The sequence below is a fragment of the Pseudophryne corroboree genome, chromosome 4 (genome assembly GCF_028390025.1).
Source record: "Pseudophryne corroboree isolate aPseCor3 chromosome 4, aPseCor3.hap2, whole genome shotgun sequence".
Classification (NCBI taxonomy): Eukaryota; Metazoa; Chordata; class Amphibia; order Anura; family Myobatrachidae; genus Pseudophryne; species Pseudophryne corroboree.
In genome coordinates this window covers 355,935,618-355,950,744 of record NC_086447.1, presented here as the reverse complement: position 1 = coordinate 355,950,744, position 15,127 = coordinate 355,935,618, and the positions used below count along the sequence as shown (strand labels likewise).

At 43.9% G+C, this 15,127-nt stretch overlaps 1 long non-coding RNA gene across 1 annotated transcript in view; it reads right to left on the bottom strand.

Annotated features, from left to right (window-relative positions):
* The window catches only part of LOC134911427 (uncharacterized), an 86,981-nt gene that overhangs the window by 30,546 nt on the left and 41,308 nt on the right, over positions 1-15,127 (bottom strand). The window contains exon 2 of the long non-coding RNA XR_010176561.1: positions 3,031-3,122. This is a non-coding gene — a long non-coding RNA (uncharacterized LOC134911427). The remainder of the gene's footprint in view (positions 1-3,030; positions 3,123-15,127) is intronic.

Sequence of the window (15,127 nt, the reverse complement as noted above, 5' to 3'; positions counted from 1 at the left end):
ACAACAGTACTGCGGCCCCTCAGGGCTGTATCCTCTCACCCCTGCTCTTCTCTCTGTATACCAGCGACTGCTCCTCCGAGTCTCAGTCAGTTAAGATCCAGGAAGTGGACCGGCTGGCCGGTGGTGTAGCTGCAACAACCTCAAGCTCAAACCACTTAAAACTGTCGAGATGGTAGTGGACCTTAGGAAGAAGCCAATTGGAGTTCCCCCACTTATCATAGCCAACAGCGTGGTGTCGCTAGTGAACTCCTTCAAATTCCTGGGGAACGCAATCCTCCAAGACCTCAAATGGGGGCTCAATGCGAAGGCCATAATCGGAAAGGCGCAGCAGAGGCTGTTCTTCCTAAGGCAACATAAGAAGAAGTTCAACATCCCACAGAAGCTCCTTCTCCTCTTCTACTCCGCAATTGTAGAATCTGTACTGTGCTCCTCGATAATCGTCTGGTATAGTTCCGCCAGCGAGAGAGATAAACGCAGGCTCCAAAAAGTGGTCAGGTCTGCAGTGAAGATCATCGGAGCAGACCTTCCCCCTGTCCATGATCTGTATCGAGCCAAAAAATGGGCGATGAGGAAAGGTAAGGACCCGCTTCACCCTGGCCACGGCACGCTCAACCTGCTGTCATCTGGCAGACAATACAAGGCCATTCCCACTAGATCCAACAGAAGCCTCAACAGCTTCTCTCCTCAAGCAGTCCACCTGCTGAACTGCTGACCAACCGACCCCCTGGTAGACCACCCAGTCAGTCTACTCTATTTCTCTACATGTAATGATCACTCTGTTCCCTATGGTTCTTTTATCTGAAGACTGCACATGCCCCCCCCCCCTTGTTTACTTGTTCCCTTCGTGTCTGTTGCACTGTAAACCGAAAACAAATTCTTAGTGTACGCAAGTATACCTGGCCAATAAGGCTGATTCTGATTCTAACAAAATTCAAAGTGAATAAACAGAAGAGAAATCTAAATCAAATCAATATATAGTGTGACCACCCTTTGCCTTCAACAGTCGATTCAAACAATTTTCAATTTTTTTCCATTTTTTATCATTTGTTTTTGTTGCTAGTCCTTCCGGGACGTTCCTCATCTTCGACATTTTTTTAAATTCAACTAAAAATTTTAAGGTAACATGTTGCTCTGCCTTTGAACCAAGCATTTTTACAATGCACTTGAATAACACAACTTCTTCAAGTGCAGTGTAACAGCAATTTATCTGTGTGCGAGGGGTGAAACTTGCAAAATCAATATTCCACCACTCCCTTTTAACTCATGCAGTATGGTTTATTTTTTGCAAATACAGTCACATTATTTAATAGCCACACCGTGTGTGTGTGTGTGTGTGTGTGTGTGTGTGTGTGTGTGTGTGTGTGTGTGTGTGTGTGTGTGTGTGTGTGTACTATATATAATGAAGTGATTACGAAACGCGGGGCTTACCAGACGCTTCTTCTGCCACTCAAGCTGCTTCTCTCTGGTCTACCCGGTATAGGTGTCCAGACGGATCGGTTTTCTAAAACCGGCGCAGTGTGAGGTCCCAGATCCAGGTGCAGTGGGTTGCAGTCTCTGCCTTGTGGTTTTCATTTTATGTGATACACAGCCCACAGAGTGGGCAATCAGGGTACGAGTCCATTGCCATTCATTTGACTTGTCCTGTGCTGATATGTTTTTATGAATTAAATTGATTTGCACCATGAGCGCACTCTCCTTCCTTTGCCATTTTCTATATATATATTATATTTTTTATATATATATATATATATATATATATACATACACACGTAGGCAGAGCCAGACCTGACCAATTTGGTGCCCTGTGCAAGATTTTGTCTGGTGCCCCCACGCATAGATAGGGCATAGCCACGCAAGAGGGGCATGGCTTCATGGTGCTGTGCTCCCCTTCCCATATTGTGTTGTGCTCCCAATCTCAAAAAGCCTCATATCCCTTTGTGTGTTTCTCTAGCCCTAGCCCAGACGGTATCTGGGTGGTAGGTCGATAGTACTTAGGTCAACAGTCAAAAGGTCAACCTTTTCATTTCAAAATGCCCTGTGTCGACCATTTCAATGTGTCGACCTTTTCCCATGTTGACTATGTCCACGACGACCAATAGCAGTTGACCTAATGTCTGTCAACTTAATCCATTGATCCATGACCGCCCACACAAGTATTTCACCAGCCCCAGCCCACACAAGTGTCCCTCTAGCCCCAACAAACACAAGTGTCCCTGCAGCCCCAGCCTACACAAGTGTCCCTCCAGCCCCAACAATCACAAGTGTCTGTCCAGCCCCTGCCCTCACATGTGTCCCTGCCGCCCAACAAACATAAGTGTCTCTCCAGCCCATGCAAGTGTCTATCCAGCCACAGCCCACACAAGTCTCTCCATCCACAGCCCACCCAAGTGCTTCACCAGCCCCAGCCCACCCAAGTGTCCCTCCAGTCCCAACAAACACAAGTGTCTCTTCATTCCTAGCCCACACAATTGTCCCTCCATCCCCAACAAACACAAGTGTTTCTCCATCCCCAGCCCTCACATGTGTCTCTCCCGCCCAACAAACATAAGTGTCTCTCCAGCCCATGCAAGTGTCTATCCAGCCACAGCCCACACAAGTCTCTCCATCCACAGCCCACCCAAGTGCTTCACCAGCCCCAGCCCACACAAGTGTCCCTCCAGTCCCAACAAACACAAGTGTCTCTCCATTCCTAGCCCACACAAGTGTCCCTCCATCCCCAACAAACACAAGTGTTTCTCCATCCCCAGCCCTCACATGTGTCCCTCCAGCCCCAACAAACACAAGTGTCTCTCCAGCCCATGCAAGTGTCTATCCAGCCACAGCCCACTACAGTCTCTTCAGCCCCAACCCACACAAGTGTCTCTCCAGCCCATGCAAGTCTTTCCAGACCCAGTTCCAGAATACTGTTAAAATAGTGCATATAATATATATACATCTCAAACAACATATATAATATACTCTCGAACAAAATGAATCCCTGCAGACTCTGGCCCTACCCCACACAAGTGTCTCTCCAGTCACTACACTTACCTTCTTTGATGTCTTCTGGCCGTCTGCCATGGCTACTCTGCTCTGCCTGTCTCAGCAGTGCTGCGGGACGTCATGATGTCTCGCATGCTGCACTGCAATGAACAACCCAAAAACAATTATTGCACCACAATAAAGCTACAGCACGAAATTGCTAATAAGAATTTAGATGACCAGCCTGCCCAGATGCTCCTAGGCATCTCAGATGCCCCTGGGCATTTACTTACACTACCTATGGCTAGGGTCAGCTCAGTATATAGGTAGATACACAGAGTGTAGGTAGATAGACAGACAGACAGATAGACAGATAGACAGATAGACAGATAGACTGATAGATATTTTATAAACCCCTTGCTTTTATGTAATAATCTAGTCCCAATAAATTTATCAAACAGTATTCTGTTGGTACTCTAATCTATTGTTTAGATGAGTATACTCAGCAAAGTTTGCAGGTGCAATGTTCTGTGACTCTTAACTTCTTCTCAAAGCCTTCTCAGAAAACAGCTCCTTACCAAGGACATGAGAAAAATCTCTCTATTAACCCTATCTTGACTGTGGCTAATGCTATTAGGGGTCTGCCAGACATGACAAAAAGATTGATCTTGACACTGCCAATGTCTTTATAATCAAAAAAATATATATATATGTTTTATATGAATATCCCTGATTAAGTTCAATAAAGTTAATGAATTAAGAAATGTTGCAACATTGTAATTGTCATTTGCATTCAACTAGTATATTTAAGCTGCTTTTGAAAATCATGTTGATATAGATAGGTATCCTACAGTATGTGATTATCTTAGAAGATTATTTTTCTAGAAAAAATAACTTCTATTAGGTTTACGGACCACCCTGAATAACTTTGTACATGACTAGTGAACCATGGTGAGTTCAGACAAGTAGTTGGCGGAATGTAAGTAGATGTTGAACAGCAGAAACAGCCCAGCAAAAGGACCTTCACTGAAGTAGTGGAGTGAATGGTCAGGTCAAATAATTTCATCTAGAAAGGAGTCAACCAGTCTAATTGATGTGTGAGATAGTTTCAAATACTGCTGTTAACTATGATCTGGTTCTGGGAATTTTTAAGTTTTTATTAATAATGTGTTTTTTTTTATTTTGTGCAGAGTTATTGGTGGTGGTCCCCTCCAACTGTATTATAGTGACAGGACAATATTTAATTTTTTTCAGTTCTTCCCTGTCATTGCTCTCCATCCAGTGTCTTATATAGTAATATATTTTTAAACATATATAATAGAGGTGACTAGAACATTGCATCTTCTTGGTTTTATACAGTGTTTTGCATACTTTACAACATGCTTGCAGGGGTGCCATGGGTTGATTGTCCAGGACCAATTCGAATTATTTATGGTCAATGTAAAAGGCAAAACCAGCGCTGATGGCTTCCCATCATAAAATATGTGGATAAAGAGAAGCAAACCCTGTCCCTCACCACATAATTGAACCTAAGGATGACCTATAAACACAATTTATTTAATGTAATATTTCTTTCTAAATTTCTCAATAAGAAACTTTTGGCCTAGGGGTGCCATGAAAAAACTTCTGATACTGTAGGGTGCCGTGATCATAAAAGTTTGGGAACCACTGGTCTAGATGGAAACTACTGCACTCTCAGTATAGGAAGTGACATCAGCCTTGGGTTTGGAATTCATGATGTCTATAATGCAGGGCCGTAACTAAGTGTGTGCCAATGCCAATGGTGCCTTGCCTACAGCACACATGCACTGAAGGCACACCATCGGCAATAACCCTGCAGCCCATCCCCGCGCGCACGACCGCTATCTCCAGTCACTGTCCCTGTCACTTAAAGTCCCGCCAGAGCCGCCTGTCTCCCGCCACTGCCTCTGCAAGGGACTCAGAGCAATGCATTCTCTCCGCATTGCCGCTATCTCAGGCAGTTATTAGTCTCTGAGTCCCACCGGCGCCCGTCTCCCACCGCTGGCGCAGCCTCTGCAGGGGACTTAGGAGCGCTGCTGCAGCCACCAGCTCCTGGGTCTCTGCCATTGACAGCCTGCCCTGGATACTGTGGATTCTGGGTCGCAGGTCACAGGTGAGTATCTTTCTCTCTCTCTCTCTCTCCTAAAAGGGGGATTGCCTGCCATAATGTGTAAAAAAGGTGGAACTGCCTGCCATAATGTGTCAAAAAGAAGGACTGCCTACAAGAATGTGTAAAAAAAGGGGACTGCCTGCCATAATGTTTAAAATGGGGGACACTGCTTGCCTAATGTGTAAAAAAAGGGAACTCTGCCTGCTTAATGTGTAAATAGGGGGACTCTGCTGCCATAATGTGTAAAAATAAAAAGGGTGCACTCTGCTGCCGTAATGTGTAAAAGGAGGACTCTACCTACCTAATGTGTAAAAGTGAGCTCTGCCTGCCATAATGTGTAAAAGGGAACTCTACCTGCCGTGCTGTGTAAAAGGGGGACTCAACCTGCCATGCTGTGTAAAAGGGGACTCTGCCTGCCGTAATGTGTGAAAGTGAGCTCTGCCTGCTGGACTGTGTAAAAGAGAGCTCTGCCTGCCGTAATATATAAAAGGGAGCTATGACTGCCAATCTGTGTAAAAGGGAGCTCTGTGGCCACACCCCTTCCCCATGAAGCCAGGCCCCTATATTTTTGGTGCGCGCCTGCCCTGGCCCTGATTTATATATGGGGGGAGGGGGGTGCCGATGCTGTTTCTTGCACACAGAGCTAAAGTATCTAGTTACAGCACTGCTATAATGTCATAATCTAATTTACAATTTAGTTTTTAAATGATGACTAACTCCAATGTGAGGATTCAGATGACTTTATATCATCATTATGCACAATAATGTAAACAAAGTAAATGTATTTCCTTTATTAATAATATGTTTATTTTTTATTTTGAGTTATTGGTGGTGGTCCCTTTCAACTGTAGTATAGTGACAGGACAATATTTTATTTTTTTCAGTATTTCCCTGTCATTGCTCTCCACCCAGTGTCTTACAGTATATAGTAATATATTTTTAAACATATATAATAGAGGTGACTAGAACTTTCCAGCTTCTTGGTTGTATATAGTGTTTTGCATACTTTACAACATACTTGATTGCTCGGCAAAGTCCAAAGTCAATATGTTTCATTTATGGCCTTGTAATGGATTATGGCAATGTATCCGCATTCTTTCAATTTATATTACATTGTATGTAATACTTTTGCACATCTTAATTCTATTTCACAAAAATATTACAACTGTAATAAATACTTTTAATTCAACAATCTTCCAAAGCTGCCATTGTAATATAGAATACAATAAGAATCTATACTTCAAAAACATACAGATTATTGGTAAGTAGTTTCATAATGGCATAACCACATTAAAATTATTTTTTTAGTATATTAAGTCTTAAACATCTTTCAACCTTTACTTGTAAAACAAATACAATGTGATATCCCTATATTTTTAACATTAAAAGCGCATTTCAGATATAGTTATTTATATATTTAGTTAACTATAATCTTAGTGTAATAAACATTATCAAATTGTGACCACATACTACCTGTTGATAATTTATTTTAAAATATTTTTTAGAATTTATAAATAGCATTCACTATTCAGTTTGTACTACAAAAAAATTTAAAATTATTTTGGCAGATTTATTTTTAGATTCTCAGATCTGCATTATGAAGTAGACGAAGACGTAGAAGAAGATATATGGGGGGTCATTCAGACCTGATCGCACACTGCCTTTTTTTGCAGCAGTGCGATCGTGTCTAAACAGCGCATGCATGCGGGCCGCAATGCACAGGCGCGTCACTAGCCAGCGACGGGGGTCGATGGACAACAATGGATTTTATGAAAAAAATGATTGCAGCAGCGATCGCAAGAAGATTGACAGGAAGAAGGCGTTCGTGGGTAGCAACTCACCGTTTCAGGGAGTGTCCAGGAAAAGGCAAGTGTGCCCGGCCGTTACCAGGGAGGGTTCATGACGTCAGCTCCGTTCAGGATCATCGCAGTGGCTGAGTAAGTCCTGAGCTGTGCAGCTCTCTGCACAAGCGTTCATAACACTGCACAGCGATTACCCCCTCCCCTGTAGGTGGCGACTACCTGATCGCTGCAGTGCAAAAAATAGCCTGCTAGCGATCAGGTCTGAATCACCCCCATAGGGCCTAATTCAGATCTGATCGCTGTAGAAAATTTGCTAAGAGTTGGGCAAAACCAAGGGGGTAATTCAGAGTTGATCGCAGCAGCAAATTTGTTAGCATTTGGGTAAAACCACGTGCACTGCAGAAAGGGGGGGGGGGGGGGATAATGTAACATGTGTAGAGAGAGTTAGATTTGGGTGGGTTATATTGTTTCTGTGCAGGCTAAATACTGGCTGTTTTATTTTTACACTGCAATTTAGATTTCAGTTTGAACACACCTGTCATGTCTCCACCGCGGCCGCCGGGCTTGTCCCTCCGTGGCTGCTGGCTGCCCGGGCGGTCGTCCCCGCTGGCGGTTTCTGTCACCCGGCGCTCCGTCCGGCGTCCATAGTGTGGACGTCGCGGGCGCGTCCGACGTCTCTGGGGACGGGTGACGTCATCAGCGCCTCTCCAATCAGGGGCTGGCGGGAAGTACAAATCCAGATGCCGGGCAGAGCTCCGGCGCCTGAGTATCATTGCTACTACCGTACCTGTGATCTCCAGAGCTCCCGTGCTTCCAGGATCTCCATGCCTCAGCGTCTCCGTGCCTCAGCATTCAGCAACTCCGTGCCCCAGCACTTCCATGCCTCAGCATCTCCGTGCCTCAGCACTCAGCACCTCCGTGCCTCAGCACTTCCGTGCCTCCAGCACTCAGCACCTCTGTGCCTCAGCACCTCCGTGTCTCAGCACTCAGCACCTCTGTGCCTCAGCACCTCCGTGTCTCAGCACTCAGCACCTCCGTGCCTCCAGCACCTCCGTGCCTCAGCACTCAGCACCTCCGTGCCTCCAGCACCTCCGTGCCTCAGCACTCAGCACCTCTGTGCCTCAGCACCTCCGTGTCTCAGCACTCAGCACCTCCGTGCCTCCAGCACCTCCGTGCCTCAGCACTCAGCACCTCCGTGCCTCCAGCACCTCTGTGCCTCCAGCACCTCCGTGCCTCAGCACCCCCGTGCCTCAGCACCTCCGTGCCTCCAGCATCACCGTGCCTCCAAGTACCTCAACATCGTTCACAGTAAGCTTTTGGTACTCTCCACCAATTCACCAGCACCTTTACAAGTCTTGTCTTTCAGGAGACCTTCAAGCATCCACCCGTGCCTCCTGCCTACCGTCCTAATCCTGTATGAGGAAGACCTACATCCGGCCATCTCTACTGCGACCCAGTAGCGGTTCCTCTTCCCGGTCACCGGAAGAAACCCCGAGTCCACAACACTTCCAAACCAGGTCAGTGATAACACCCCACCCAATTCTAACATTCTCTGCACATGTTATTTCTGCCCCCCCCTACCCCCTGCAGTGCACATGGTTTTGCCCAACTGCTAACAAATTTGCTGCTGCGATCAACTCTGAATTAGGCCCCATGTGCACTGCAGGGGAGCAGATATAACATGTGCAGAGAGAGTTAGATTTGGGTGTGGTGTGTTCAATCTGAAATAAAAATTGCAGTGTAAAAATTAAGCAGCCAGTATTTATTCTGCACAGAAACAACATAACCCACCCAAATCTAACTCTCTCTACAAATGTTATATCTGCCCCACCTGCAGTGCACATGGTTTTGCCCAACTGCTATCAAAGTTGCTGCTGCGATCAGATCTGAATTACCCCCATAGTTTGGAAAAGGATAAACCTGTAAGGCTTTCAAGAAGAAGATACTATAAGAATGCATGGTATATTATGTCTTGGATCTAGAATTGATGTGACTATAATGTCTTTTTATGACCTTTTAAAAATGGATGTATCTCCTACAGCAGTGGTCTCCAACCTTAATTGGGGTGTGAGCTACTTTTGGAAAATAAAACCTCTGAAGGAGCTACCCCCTCCCCCCAATGCGCGTGCATTCCTGCGAAGTGGGTGTGGCCTCACAAAAGTGGGTGTGGCCTCACAACTACAAGTAATGCCCCCCTGTGTAGTGCCAGATACCCAAATAATGCCCCTCAGCAGTGCCAGATATTCAAATAATGCCTCCCAGCAGTGTCAGATACACAAATAATGCCCCCAGCAGTGCCAGATAAACAAATAATGCCCCCCAGCAGTGCCAGATACAATTCCCCAACAGTGCCAGATACAATTCCCCCCGCAGGGCCATTTAAAATGCCCCCTGCAGTGCCAGATGAAATGCCCCCCGCAATGTCCGATACAGTGCCCCACACAGTGCTAACCCTTGCTTGCTTCTTCTACTGCCGCAAGTGCTGCTCCTCCTGTATGAGGGATGGAAGGGGAGGAGAGCGCAGCGCGTGCCTCTCCTGTGAAGTCCAGAGAGCGGCTGCGGTGAGGGTGACAGAGACTCCGGCGGCGGCGGGCATTTAAAATATGGTGCCGGTAAGTGAGCCAATCAAAACTCGCGGTCTTGCAGCCAATCAGGTGCCGCCACTGCCGGTCCATGAGCTCTGATTGGCTGACGGCCAGCACCATATTATAATGAAGGGAGGAGGAGTGCCAGTGACTGCCCAAGACCATGCGCTCTGTGAGCTACTGAAAATACTACAGCGAGCCACCGGTAGCTCGCGAGCTTCGGATTGGAGATCACTGTCCTAGAGCATGTAGAACCATAGTCATTTCTAGAAAAACCACTTGCCACTTAACATTTTCTTGCTTCAGGACCTTTTCAAAATACTGTAGGTGTTGGTGGCTTCTCTCTATCAGCGTATAGTAGGTTTTTAAAAAAGATTAAATATTCCTTACTTCAGCAGGATGTGGAATAGGTATGCTTAAATAGTAAGCATTTCCATTCTATGAACATTTAAGTTCAATGCGAATTGAAAACCTGAATTGTGATTGTTCATGCAAATTACTCAGGCTTTACAAACGATTCATACAGTCTGCAATTTTTCTCTATCAGCAATCTGAGCCATTTAAATTTCATGGGGAATGGTTAGTGGATTTATTGTTATACTTATTTTTATTTATGGTAATTCAAATTGGTTATATATTTTTTATTACTCTTAAAACAAAGAGATTATGGCTATGCTAAGTCTAGGCCATGTCTAATTACGCCTTTGGCATGGCCAGAACATAGATTTGGAAAAAAATATTACAGTTCTCATATTGCAACAAATGACAGAGAACCTTTGGCATTATAGATCGTAAGCTTGTGAGCAGGGCCTTCCTACCGCTATGTCTGTGTTATTACCCAGTTTGTCTTATCACTGTTGTTTCCAATTGTAAGAGCAACGGAATATGGTGCGCTATATAAGAAACTGTAAATAAATAATAATAAATAAATTATACAAAGATACTTTAGCACTAAATTACATTTTCATCATATAATTTGATTTATTGACAAAGATTTGGAAGGAGAACATGATCATCAACAGGAGCATTATAATTTGTTGTCATGACTACAATGAACATTACAAATCATCACTACAAAGATACCAAGATACATAGTTTAAACTAACAAACTAATTGTTTGAAAATTCATACTCATGTCCTACTGTATGTCAAACACATCTTTCATGTAAAGGAGAAGGAAAAGACCAATGATTGGCTATTTGATAAGTTTACCAGAAAAACTTCAATCTTTCATAATGTTACTTGTTTTTTTGGTGCTCTTAAAAATTGATACCTAGTTAATGATGATATCAATATTGATAGAGACAAATAAAAGTCTGTGTGTTGACGGGGTGTGACCCAATAACACTTAATTGTAGGCAAACAAAGAACAGTGCATCACTAGACTTCACTGCACCACTCAGAATAAGTTGCTGTTTATTCTATGTGTGCCTTGGTGCAGGGAGGAGGGTCAACTTGGCATTTTGGTTCCCCCCAACCTGTGGGTTTGCAGCAACCTCCCATTACCCACTGGAGTTTCACCACTATTTTAAAACTGAGTTTACAACACAGTCTGCAGGAAGTAGTGTGGAAAAAGTCCCCAAAGTGAAACCAGCACTGTTCATTTTCTGTATTCCAACATTGTCATGTTGTATTGGTTGATGTACTACAATTTGTGGCGTAAGTTCATCCCCTACCACCCCTATATATATATATAGATAAATATATGCATGTGTGATAGATAGATAGATAGATATATATATATATATATACACACACACACACCGTATATATATATATATATATATATATATATATATATATAAAAAGCTGGGTGGGTCCGGCTCTCCCATTGCCTACTGGTGCTCAACAACGGGTCGGGTTCCCGTACATACCACGTTCCGTCTGGTACTGGACTCAAGGTGCATAACATAACAAGATACAGCTGTATCATGCTATGTTAGTCACCAAAAGTGCTTTACCAGACGGATCTATGTACAGTGCATCCGGAAAGTATTCACAGTGCTTCACTTTTTCCACATTTTGTTTTGTTACAGTCTTATTCCAAAATGGAATAAATTAATTTTCCCTCAAAATTCTACACACAGTACCCCGTAATGACAACTGAAAAAAAATTTTTTTTTAGATTTTTGCAAATTTATTACAAATAAAAAAACGAAGAAATCACATGTACATAAGTATTCACAGCCTTTGCTCAATTACAGCCTCAAGTCTTTTTAAATACGATGCCACAAGTTTGGCACACCTATCTTTGGGCAGGTTCCCCAATTCTTCTTTGCAGCACCTCTCAAGCTGCATCAGGTTGGATGGGAAGCGTCGGTGCACAGCCATTTTCAGATTCGTCCAAAAATGTTCCATTGGATTCAAGGCTGGGCCACTCAAGGACATTCACAGAGTTGTCCTGAAGCCACTCCTTTGATAGCTTGGCTGTGTGCTTAGGGTTGTTGTCCCACTGAAAGATGAACCGTCTCCCCAGTCTGAGGTCAAGAACGCTCTGGAGCAGGTTTTCATTCAGGATGTCTCTGTACATTGCTGCATTCATCTTTCCCTACATCCTGACTAGTCTCCCAGTTCCTGCCACTGAAAAACATCCCCACAGCATGATGCTGCCACCACCATGTTTCACTGTAGAAATGGTGTTGGCCTGGAGATGAGCGGTGTCTGATTTCCTCCAAACATGACGCATGTCATTCACGCCAAAGAGTTCAATCTTTGTCTCATCACACCAGAGAATTTTGTTTCTCATGTTCTGAGAGTCCTTCAGGTGCATCTTGGAAAACTCCAGACGGCTGCCATGTGCTTTGTATTAAGGAGTGGCTTCCGTCTGGCCACTGATTGGTGGATTACTGCAGAGATGGTTTTCCTTCTGGAAGGCTCTCCTCTCTACACAGACGAATGCTGTAGATCTGACAGAGTGACCATCAGGTTCTTGGTCACTTTCCTGACTAGGACCCTTCTTCCCCGATCATAGTTTAGACGGCTGGCCAGCTCTAGGAAGAGTCCTGGTGGTTCCTAACTTCTTCCATTTATGAATGATGGAGGCCACTGTGCTCATTGGGACCTTCAAAGCAGCAGATATTTTTATGTACCCTTCCCCAGATTTGTGCCTCGAAACAAATCTGTCTCGGAGGTCAATAGACAATTTCTTTGACTTCATACTTGGTTTGTGCTCAGACATGCATTATCAAGTTTGGAACCTTATGTAGACAGGTGTGCGCCTTTCCAAATCATGTCCAGTCAACTGAATTTGCCACAGGTGGACTCCAATTAAGCTGTAGGAACAAGGATGATCAGTGGAAACAGGATGCACCTGAGCTCAATTTTGAGCTTCATGGCTAAGGCTGTGAATACTTATATACATTATGTGATTTCTTATTTTTTTATTTTGAATGAATTTGCAAAAAGCTCAAAAAACTTTTGTCAGTATGGGGTATTTTGTGTAGAATTTGAAGGGAAAAAAATAAACTTATTCCATTTTGGAATAAGGCTGTAACATAACAAAATGTGGAAAAAGTGAAGTGCTGTGAATATTTTCCGGATACAATATATATATATATATATATATATATATATATATATATATATATATATATATAATAGGGTTTTAATTGCCTGCCAATAAATAGTTTTCTAGTTGTCCGTAGAGGATTCTGGGGTCCACATTAGTACTATGGGGTATACACGGGTCCACTAGGAGTCATGGGCACTTTCAGAGTTTAATAGTGTGGGCTGGCTCCTCCCTCTATGCCCCTCCTACCAGACCCAGTCTAGAAACTGTGCCCGAAGAGACGGACATCTTTGAGAGAAGGATTTTACACAGATAGTGGCGAGATTCACACCAGCTCACACAAACAAGGCAAACCAAGCTAACTAGCTTGAAAACTCAGCAAAAGCTGAATAACATTACTGAACCAAGTAACAACGCAGTACGTAACTAATAATAATAATAATAATAATTTTATTTATATAGCGCTCTTTCTCCAACAGGACTCAAGGCGCTTTACAGACATCAAAAACAATACACATAATACAGGAGATTTAAGTAATATAGCAATAGATAAGCCACACAGACATAAAAGAAAACCTTAAGCACACAGAGAGCATAATGCAGGATTGGTGTAGGCATTTTGGGTAATAACTTCCAAGGGTTGTGTATTCCACCCTCACAGGGTACCAAGTGCGGCAGCCATCTTGGGCGCTCAGCGTAGGATTACCCAAGGTGGAATAGTCCACCCCTAGAAGAGATGACACAAAATGGGGGTGATTTCAGAGTCCTACAGTTTAGAGTAGGGTTCCAACAAAACCACAAGGTCCATGCATTTTTCATCCCATCCACAAGTGTACCATATGGGGCAGCCATGTTGGGCGCACTTTGAAGGTTACACGGTGGGAGGTGAGCCATACAAGGGCAAAGTTCATATATGGGAAAACTGATGCTTATGTAGTAGTATGATGTACCCTGCATGTAGGGCACAATGGAAAGGTGTGCAATCAGTAGAGGTTAACATTACAGAAAAAACACATGGTGGAGTGAAGCGAGCAATGGAAAGAAAGAAAGAAAAAAAAACACAATAGCAGGTAATTAGCGGCAGAAGTAAAATTGGGATAACATTATTTTGATCAGATCTTAGTACAGGTGGGTAGGAGAATGTGGGTGGCATATTCAGAAGCAATGTATCGAACTTGTAGAACTTAGCAAACGTCTTCGACCCTGACCAAGTAGCTGTTCTGCAAAGTTGTAAAGCCGAGACCCCCCGAACAGCTGCCCAGGAAGAACCCACCTTACAAGTTGAGTGGGCCTTAACAGATTTGGAGACGGCAATCCTGCCGTAGAATATGCATGCTGAATAGTGAACCTGATCCAGTGAGAAATCGTCTGCTTAGAAGCAGGACACCCAATTTTCTTGGGATCATAAAGGACAAACAGAGAGTCCGATTTCCTGTGACGAGCAGTCCTCTTCACATAGATTTTCAAAGCCCTCACAACATCCAAGGACTTTGATGTAATCGAAGAGTCTGAAGCTACTGGCACCACAATAGGTTGGTTGACATGAAAAGCTGACACAACCTTTGGAAGGAACTGCTGACGCGTCCTGAGCTCAGCCCTATCTTCATGGAAGATTAAGTAGGGGCTTTTACAGGACAAAGTCCCCAATTCCGAAACACGTCGAGCAGAAGCTAAGGCCAACAATGTGACAGCCTTCCATGTGAGAAACTTGACCTCAGCCTCTTGAAAAGGTTCAAACCAATCTGATTGCAGGAAATGCAACACCACGTTAAGATCCCAGGGTGCCGTATGCACCACAAAGGGAGGCTGGATGTGCAGAACCCCTTTCAAAAAAGTCTGAACCTCAGGGAGGGCAGCCAATTGTTTCTGGAAGAAAATGGATAAAGCCAAAATCTGGACCTTTACAGATCCCAAACTCAGGCCCATATCCACACCTGCTTGTAGGAAAAGGAGAAACTGTCCAAGTTGAAACTCCACCGTAGGAAACTTCTTGGACTCACACCAAGACACATATTTTTTCCAAATGCAATGATAATGTTTAGACGTTACTCCTTTCCTAGCCTGTATCAGGGTAGGAATAACTTTGCTCGGAATGCCCTTCCGGGCTAAGATAAGGCGTTCAACCTCCATGCCGTTAAAC